The sequence below is a fragment of the Rhinichthys klamathensis genome, unplaced genomic scaffold (genome assembly GCF_029890125.1).
Source record: "Rhinichthys klamathensis goyatoka isolate OS25496 unplaced genomic scaffold, OSU_Roscu_1.1 h1tg000401l_1, whole genome shotgun sequence".
NCBI lineage: Eukaryota > Metazoa > Chordata > Actinopteri > Cypriniformes > Leuciscidae > Rhinichthys > Rhinichthys klamathensis.
Genome location: NW_026606902.1, coordinates 1,834,120 through 1,843,145, shown reverse-complemented (window position 1 = coordinate 1,843,145; position 9,026 = coordinate 1,834,120). Strand labels below are relative to the sequence as shown.

The 9,026-nt window shown below is 39.7% G+C and overlaps 1 long non-coding RNA gene across 1 annotated transcript; it reads right to left on the bottom strand.

Moving 5' to 3' along the window:
* Positions 1-2,141: 2,141 nt before the first annotated feature.
* Positions 2,142-6,794, bottom strand: LOC130070300 (uncharacterized). Its single transcript, XR_008803864.1, has 3 exons — positions 6,643-6,794; positions 6,114-6,367; positions 2,142-4,610 (listed from the first exon to the last, which is right to left on the bottom strand). It is a non-coding gene; the product is annotated as an uncharacterized LOC130070300 (long non-coding RNA).
* Positions 6,795-9,026: the final 2,232 nt, after the last annotated feature.

The following is a 9,026-nucleotide window of genomic DNA, read 5'->3' as shown; positions in this document are numbered from 1 at the left end:
TACCGATCCCAAACTTTTGACTAGTAGTGTATATATAGTGCACTCAAATTCGCACATACTTGCATCCCATATTATTTGAGACCAACCACAAAAAGAAGCATGTGATGATCAATGAACTAGAATTAAGTGGAATCAGGAACAGAACTCGTTAAATTCATATGATTCCAAATGTGAATAGTACCTGCTTGCGCAGGTAAAAGACAAAGACTTTCTTCTCTCCTGCCCCCTCCTTCTATGTACATAATGAAAATATAAGAGTAAATAGTGCCATAAAGAAAGAGGCCCTGCCTGGGCACTGAGTGGGATTTAATTGACCATATGGGGGCGTTGGAGTTGATCTCTGACCCTACTCCCATCAACCCTTGGGAGCGCCCGAAAATGATTTAATGGAGAGAAAAGTAGGCCAGCCACCCAGGCAAAAAAGGATGATACAAATGATCACACATACAGTACTTTTAATACTATAATGTCTGTTTCTCTTAACATTTCCCTATGGATGTGCATGCAGAAGCTTGTTTCTTATACTCACCTATCGCTGATAGACAGCTCGTGTTTTGAGGCCTCTCAGCAGTCTGTCACTTGTTTAGACTCCCCACCATGGCACTTCTTTCCTGCGTTGCCAACGTTCTCTCCCCCATTTCTGCTCATGCATATGGAGAAGCTTAATTTAGAAGGACAACAGCACTGCCTTAAGATCTGTCGCAGAGAGACAACATAGACTGACACATGAGTGCAAAACAATGCAGGCCATTCGGTGTCCAGGGCAGCACTGAATGTGAAGGAGTGCTGGGCAGGGGTCTTGCAAGCCTTTGATGGAGAAAACCCGGTTAAGGGTTACCTCGCTCTCTTTTTTAAGGTGAAATGTGTCATTTTTTGTACATTTTGATGCTTAAATATGTGTATTACAGTTTAGAGGGCAGAGACAACCGAGCCAAAAAAAATTAATTAATTTTACAATTCTTTGTTGTTCAGAAATTATACACTTCACCTTTAAAGAAACAAGCATTCAAACCCAGCATTTACAAGTCAATTTCAATCTCATGCAAGGCACATAGTATAGTTTCTTCATGTTTAGTTTCTTTATCCTAAATCAGACATATTACAGAATCACTAACCTATACTTTCACATCTTACCTTGATGGTAAAATGACAAACTAATTGGTAAAACTAAAAACACAAATTCAAAACTATTTTGTGAACACTTAAGCCCCTTTCACACAGCGCGTTGATCCCGGGAAATTGCCAGAACGCCTTCTGTGTGAACGCAAACATGACCCGGGATTGATGCCGGGATCGATGCCGGGTTGGGGACCTAGTAGCCTAAGTAACATTGCCGGGATCAGTCCCGGAACGCGCGCTGTGTGAACAAAAGCCGTAACCAATGCCGTGACGTAATGATGACGCTGAAGTGAAGTGAAAGCAGGCTAGTGAAACGGTACGTAATGCGCTATAGTTTATGATCGAATCAGAGAAAAAAATGCACAAGCGTGGTTTCTCCAGAGAGAAATCGCAGCTCATAAGCAAACTATACACGCCGCTGAGACATTAGCCTACATGTCACAACGATGTCACGTGTCTTAACGGGATTTTTACGGGTTTTGTGTGAACGCACTCGCTTTATCCGTGTATTTTCCGGAATCTCTGTGTGAAAGGAGCTTTATACTTAAAGGAATAGTTCACCCAAAAATTACAATTATGTCATCATTTACTCACATGTGGACTTACTTTCTTCTGTGGAACATAAAAGAAGATATTTTGAAAAATGGACTAATAACCAAACCGTTTCAGTTCCCAATGATTTCCATTGTATGGACAAAAATTACAGTGGAAGTCAATGGAAACCGAAACTATTTGGTAACCAACATTCTTCAAAATATCTTATTTTGTGCTGCACGGAAGAAAGAAACTCAAACAGGTTTGATGGTGAGTAAATTTAACCGATGACAGAATTCTCATCCCATTAAGCATGTAAACCATTAACGAAATAATCGCATATGTTGTAGCATCCCTCATATTTAAGTTTCTTTGTATAAAAACACCTGCTGATAAATAAGTAAACTCCAACGTGTCAAATGTTGATTCTCATGACCTATTAACATCTAATTCATTGCATTTGCAGCAAGAAACAAGACCTTTTCCCCCACCAGCCGATCCAGATCTGGTCTACGGTCATCTGTTAACATGAATCTGAGAGTTTCAAGATGACATGAAGCTGTGCAACCAGCAAACTTTCTCCCAGAACACCGTTCTGTTCAGCATCAGCCCTTTCTGCCTTTGAGGGATTAGAGTGATGTCATCGGCAAGGTCTCAACCCTTTTCGCTGTCATCCTGGCTCAGGTCGCCGTTAAGTCCGAGCGGCGCAGCTTTTGCATGCGCTATAATTCAGACTGTGACTTTGATGATAATAGCAGTAATAATGGCCTGACAGTGACGGATGGGTGCAGGCAATTTGGGGGCCCGTGAAGTGACCCCCGGCTCAATCAGAGCACTTCCAGGTTAAATGTGACCCCAGGCAGCCGGCAAATAGGGAGAAGTGCTGAATGGATGAAGGAGAAAAAGAAAGAGTGAGAGAGAGATAGAGAGAGAGGTAAAGCACTGAAGTGAGGAACACTCCTCAGGATAATAAGTAATTGCTGCTATGCCATTTCTTTCCCGTTTGGATGCTTCTGCAAGATTCCAAGAGTAGAAACTCTGTCCGCTAACCACAGAGGCAACCACATTCGAATCCCAAGAGCTATACTCGAAATTCTGCCGCGTTGCCAGAACCTTTCGGTTTCACAACCCAAGTCTTTGGCCGCAAACACAGTACTCTTAACCAGTCCAAACACCTCCCCGGGCAGCAGTGGGAATGCTTGGCCAGGCCATGTGTTAGACATTAAACGCAATCAGTGACGGCGTTTTTTGAGTGCTGGAGAGATTGAGAGGAAGGGAGATCCAGGTTGATAAATAGCAGAGCCACTCAAATGCCCGTCTGTTCACGGGGAGTCTGGGTAATCAAACCAAGGCCTGTTTGCTTTATTTATGCCGCACGTCAAAATGAGAGATTTATCGTTATTGCGAGGCAGCTCTTGATTAGTGAGGAGAATGTGGGAAGCTAAACTGGAAAACCTCTACTGGTCGTTTAACGTCTTCTTGTCGGGATGAGCACAAAGCAAACAATAGATGCATGCTGGTTAAGATGGAGAAGTGACAGGGATTAAGTGTTCTTTGTGGCGAATTCAATTCTGGGCACAGCATTTTCTCATGATTACTGTACGAAAACCCTCTCCAACTCTGTTCAAAAAACAACTAACATCTGATTGCCATTCATCCTTTAGTGGTATCATCTGCAGATGGGATTTGACACCAAAGACAACATGAGCTATGGAAATGATTAAGCAAGACCTCCACAGCAAATAGCTTGGTCATGCAGTACTATAATTTTAATTTCCTTCGCAAACAACCGTTTCAATATACGCCTGGACAAACCAAATAAACACTTCTGACGTACTTACGGTTTCTTGAGACATTTAACCTTTTATCTTTCCCTGCCAGAAACAAACGGCATGTTAAGAATTAACGTAAGGTTCTTCCCTCTAGGTCAACACCGTTCCTTGCAGTTCCTGTATTTTTCCATTAATCCTCCTCCATCTCCCTTAATCATACTGCTGGCCCGGCGACTTGAAAGGCGCCAAGTAACACGCAACCTGTCAGATCCAGCAAGGGAAAAATGAATTAAGTCCAGAGGGTAAAGTTGGGACGGAGAGAAGTGTGAGTGGGCCGGGTATTGAGCCCTGGGGCACCCCGAAAGTCATAACTCAGAGCTTAGGTACCACGGCCCGCCTGAGGAGTTACCGTCTGCCAATTGATTTAGTGTCATCGGAGGTCTTGGCCGCCTCTTACGATTATGTGCCTTATTAAGTGATTCTCTGAGCATGACAGCTTTAGGATATTAGGTGGTACTTTCTGTGGCCTTTTTCTAAGTACATGAATTGCCTGCTTTCATTAGTCTGAAGGACACTGCTCAATCGTAGTGTGATGGTGTGAAACCTTTCCTATACAGTATTGACTATACGGCCAGTTGGAAAAAAATACTTACATTTTCCATTAGGCGCAGTCTCTCTTCAGTTTTCACTAAGCATCTCTACAACTCTAGATTTAACATTTTGAGGTCGCAACCCTCTGGACGACAACATTTCTAAAAAACTGAAACCCAAATATTTTAGTACCAAAGCATGCTATAACACCAAGTGAGCATGTTTCCTTTAGAAGGACATTTCCTCTGGATAGTGTTTATTTTCTTTCACCTTTGTTTGATGGAAAGGTTATGCAAACATATATAAAAGAACGATTTTTGTTTGATGTGTGTATATCTGTGCCTGTGTGTGGATGATTATGTGTGTGCAAAGAAGCCAAAATTGTGAGTTAAATATTGTCATAGACATTCATTAGCCAAGTGCAACAATTACAGGGGACTTTTGACCAAAGTTACAACTGCAGGATTATTTTATCAGAAATCACATACACAGAGTTCCCAGAACTCTCCAGGAGAAATCTCTTCATCCTCCATGTTGGATAAAATTCCTGTACGAAATATGCTGTTTACCATGACTCCATGGCTTCATGCATTACTGGAAATAGACAAAGAGAAACCAAAAAAGATTCAATAAAGTCTTATGCTGTCAGTAATGGCAATACATATACTGTTCTCCTAAAATGTTTCTGGGGTATAACCATCTTTTCTGTACTGTATTTTTTGATGATTTGTGTGATGACAAAGTGTTGATTTGAATGATTGGACAGGGCACAATGTAGAATTGACCAATTGGCTCCAGAATTTTAATTGCACTGGCTACACCCTACAGGAAGTCAAACTGGATTGATAGGAACTATTCATTCAAAAGAGAATGCCTTCAGGGAGTGTGCTTCACTTCACGGATCCATATATCTATTTATAAATAATTTACATGTATTAGATTAGATTATATTATGTGTGTGTGTGTGTGTGTGTGTGTGTGTGTGTGTGTGTGTGTGTGTGTGTGTGTGTGTGTGTGTGTGTGTGTGTGTGTGTGTGTGTGTGTGTGTGTGTGTGTGTGTGTGTGTGTGTGTGTGTGTGTGTGTGACAAATAGATTAATATAGATACTGTTTAAAAGTTTAAGCCTTTTTATAAGAAATTAATACTTTTTTCAGCAAGGATGCTGTTCTTTTTAACATTCTAGTCATCAAATAATCCTGGAAAAATGTATTATGGTTTCCAAAAAAATATGAAGCAGCACAAATGTTTTCAACATTGAAGAAATGTTTCTTGAGCAGCAAATCATCATATCAGAATGATTTCTAAAGTATCATGTGACACTGAAGATTGGAGTAATGATGCTGAAAATTCAGTGTCGTCATTACAGAAATAAATTACATTTGAAAATATATTCAAATACACAACCGTTATTCTTGCAATAATTTTTTTTTTTATCAAATTAATGCAGCCTGGTGAGCATAAGAGACTATTTTCAAAAACATTTAACAAAATCTTTGAACAGTAACATATACTATACAGATAAATCAATTTCTATATAGAAATTCAAATGATCTCTCTGTCAGTCTATAATACTGTCAAACTACAAAACTTCAACCAGGCTTTATCAAACCATCATTCAAAATCTGTCTTCATGAAGTTTCCTTTGTCTTAAAAAACCTTGTATTACATCCACATTACCTTTAAGGATAATCTCAATCTTTACATTCAGCAAGAATGTCAAACACCAAACATGAAACTGTATACAGCCAATGTGTTAAAGTTATAATCGTTCCACAAAGGTAACATTCAATATACGCATTGCTGAGAAATGTTTCCAGGGTCAGGACTCTGAACCTTTAGTCAAGGGTGTTTTTACTGCTGAATCTTTCTGCCAAGAGAGTTTGACAACATGGCATTATGTGCAATTTATGTCAGGCTTGGTTTTATGTGTGCGTGTTTATGTGCGAGAGTCTCTGTGAAAAAGAGTGTGACAGAGATTGCATTCATATGTATGACCTTCCTCTTTAGAGGCACCGTCAAAGATCACAGTCAGTGTTGACAGAGATATTTCTCCCATGCATTGCAGCGTTGAGGGCTGCTGTCTAAATGCTTACTCACCAGGCGCCGACTGCACAGGCCGCCAGCAGAGCCAGCCAGTGGCCCTGAATGCCCTTTTGCTGACTAGACTCTAGCAGCCAATAAATGGAGCTGTCACTCCTGTCAATCTTGCTTTCTCTGACACAATCGACCTATCACGCCCACACATGCCGTCCTGCCCGCCTCAATTATGTCCCTAAAAGGACAGCTTTCTCTGACAGCCCTGCCTCTTGAACGACAAAACGCAAAGATGGCCAATCATCTCATTCTCCGCCCTGGGGATTGAGAAAGAGAGAGAGAGAGAGTGAGAAAGACTCTTTCTTTATGCAATGTTATATTTAAATGTGTAGCTTAAAAATCAGTCTCTTTAATTCATGAAGCCTATTATGAAATAATGTTTTTGAATAAATGTTATCATAAAATCTTTCCTCATATGATGCTTGTGATACTATCACTAAACGTTCACAAAGTGGTCCATCACTTGACATCTCACCATACTTGAAAACAAACATAACAATTTCGAAAGTGACTGATTCACACAGCTCTGTACCTTCAGACGTCTTAGATTCTTGTGATTTCATGGATAACCTGAAACATGAGGAAAGGCAAGCCAGGAACAAGGCCTCAGAGTCTCCTGTCCTGGTCCAACTGCATTTTGGTGCTCTATCGCCCTCTACCGGATGAAAGGTTGATGCGCAAGTTTGCTGTAAAAACAGACAATGATAATGAACCACAATGTTTTCAATATGCTTGAAATGTTTGTTCTAATTGTAACATTAATCAATCAATATTTTGAAATCCTGCTCATAAAAAGTATTTAATTGGATGTTTATTAATAAAATATTTTTTCTTTAAAATATTAGTCCCATTGTCAAAAATTTCTGAATTTCTAATCTTCACTTCAAATAATTTAAACAGTGTTTAAGTGTATATACATACACACACACACACTGTTTAAATATTAAGCAAATTAGACAGTATTTCTGACTGGTTACAAATAGACTGAAACTGTCTGCAACAGCTAATGTCTCTGTATTTTGAAAAGTTAATAATAAAAACATTAGTACACACAAGTAAAAAAAAATTGGTTTTGTGTAATAAGATCTAAATTATCAATTTTTTATTTTTTTATTTGAGTCATATTATATTATTTGAGTAAACATGATTTGGCTAATGGCCTTTAGACCAACAAATAGGCTACCTTTTAATGGTTGAGTAAAGTAGCCTACTCAATAAAACAATAAATAAAAATAGATATTTACATTATTATCCTACATTTAGAAGGCTAATTCAATACTGACCCGTTTCCTTTTGTCAAACATTTTATATAATATTTTATCTGTGGCTGGCTATGTACATTGACGTTTTGGGCATATGCTAACTGCAGCCCGTGGTGGCTTTCGGCCTGAAAAATTTATCATTTTCATCATTTAAACGACCTCGACTACACTTTCCTCTTGATTACTTTTCTGTTGACTATACACTCTGTGAAACCTCCCCTCTCCACATATATTCAGAGACCTGTCGCCGTGTTTATCCTTCGCGAGGATAAATCGTGTTTTTTCCTATCCCGCGCTTCCATCTCGCGGGTTCTGAATGGCGCGAGGGTTTATTTGTTTAGGAGAGCAGCATTTATTTTCCGCGTGCTCTGTTTGGGCAGATGGCGGGTAGCGCCGGGCCAAGTGGACCCGGGTGTTTATTTGAAATGGGGCGTGCGGCACGCGAGGGTATTGAGGAGCCCCGCGGACCATGTGTTTTTCTGTGACGCGGAGTTGGCAGGCGACCTGACGAGAAACAGGAGACAAAATGGCGGGCCATCTCTCTATGAGCTTAGGCCTTCCATACGGCGTTGATCTGGTTAAAAGCGGCTGGCTTCATGGATGGATTCATTTCATGAGATCTCGAGATCCAGCACAACACATATTTTAATATGATTTTAATGCAACATGACAGTGCGGTGCAATACTTAAGGAAAGGACCCTGATAGTTAAATAACACAGGCCTCCAAAGTACACCAGTTCTTCCAAGAAACGCACGATTAAAATAGTTAATTCTATGTTAGCTATACGCACTTTCTTTCTTTCAACAGTTTGAGTGATGATTAATATTGTGTGTTAAAAAGAAACTGGCCAGGAACATATGTCATGAGCACTTGATTTATGAATTGTTAGTTATAGCTTGAAAAATAGGTTTTCGGCAGCTATTTTACCTCCACTCTCTGGTGTGATTTTACTAATTTTGTTACCAAATTTTGTTTCCATATTTATCTTTCTACCACCACTGTGGTAAATAGAGCAATTGTTAAATTGTTCTGTGGATTAAAGGTGAAATTGTGTGTACATTTGGTAAGGATGAAATACTAGTCTTTTCTTTGAATGTGTTGAGTTGATAATCTGTGTTTTAAACTATATAAGTATAACAGTAAATGTTGGAGGTGAAAACACTTTCTTTTGTGTGGAGGGGCCCATGATGATTGACAGCACACATTAAATTAGCCACTCCCTGTGGTCTTAGCCCTGCCCTTCATTTGAAACGTCATTTTTTAGAGGAACCTATCAGTAAAGAACCAATCCATCAACGTCAGCTCCTTAGCCAATCAGGGAGAGTATGCTAAACTGCTGCTAGCCAATCAAGCTCAGTTTATTCACGCTGTCTCCTATAAATGCAGCAACCCCTCGCTGTGCTACATGATTTGACTGAAAATGTGAGTGGGATAACAGTTACATGATATGAGCTGCTGTTCTGGTGATTGTGGATTTTAACTCCTGCAATGAAAGCAAAGGAATTATTTCAGATTATTGAACTGTGATGTGAGGCTTGTCGTTTCTGGCTGATTTAGAAATGAGTCACAGTCACAACATCTAAACGTTCAAACACACAGTGCAAGAAACTGGACTGTTGACAGAACTGTCATTTTTGTGTAATAATACACTT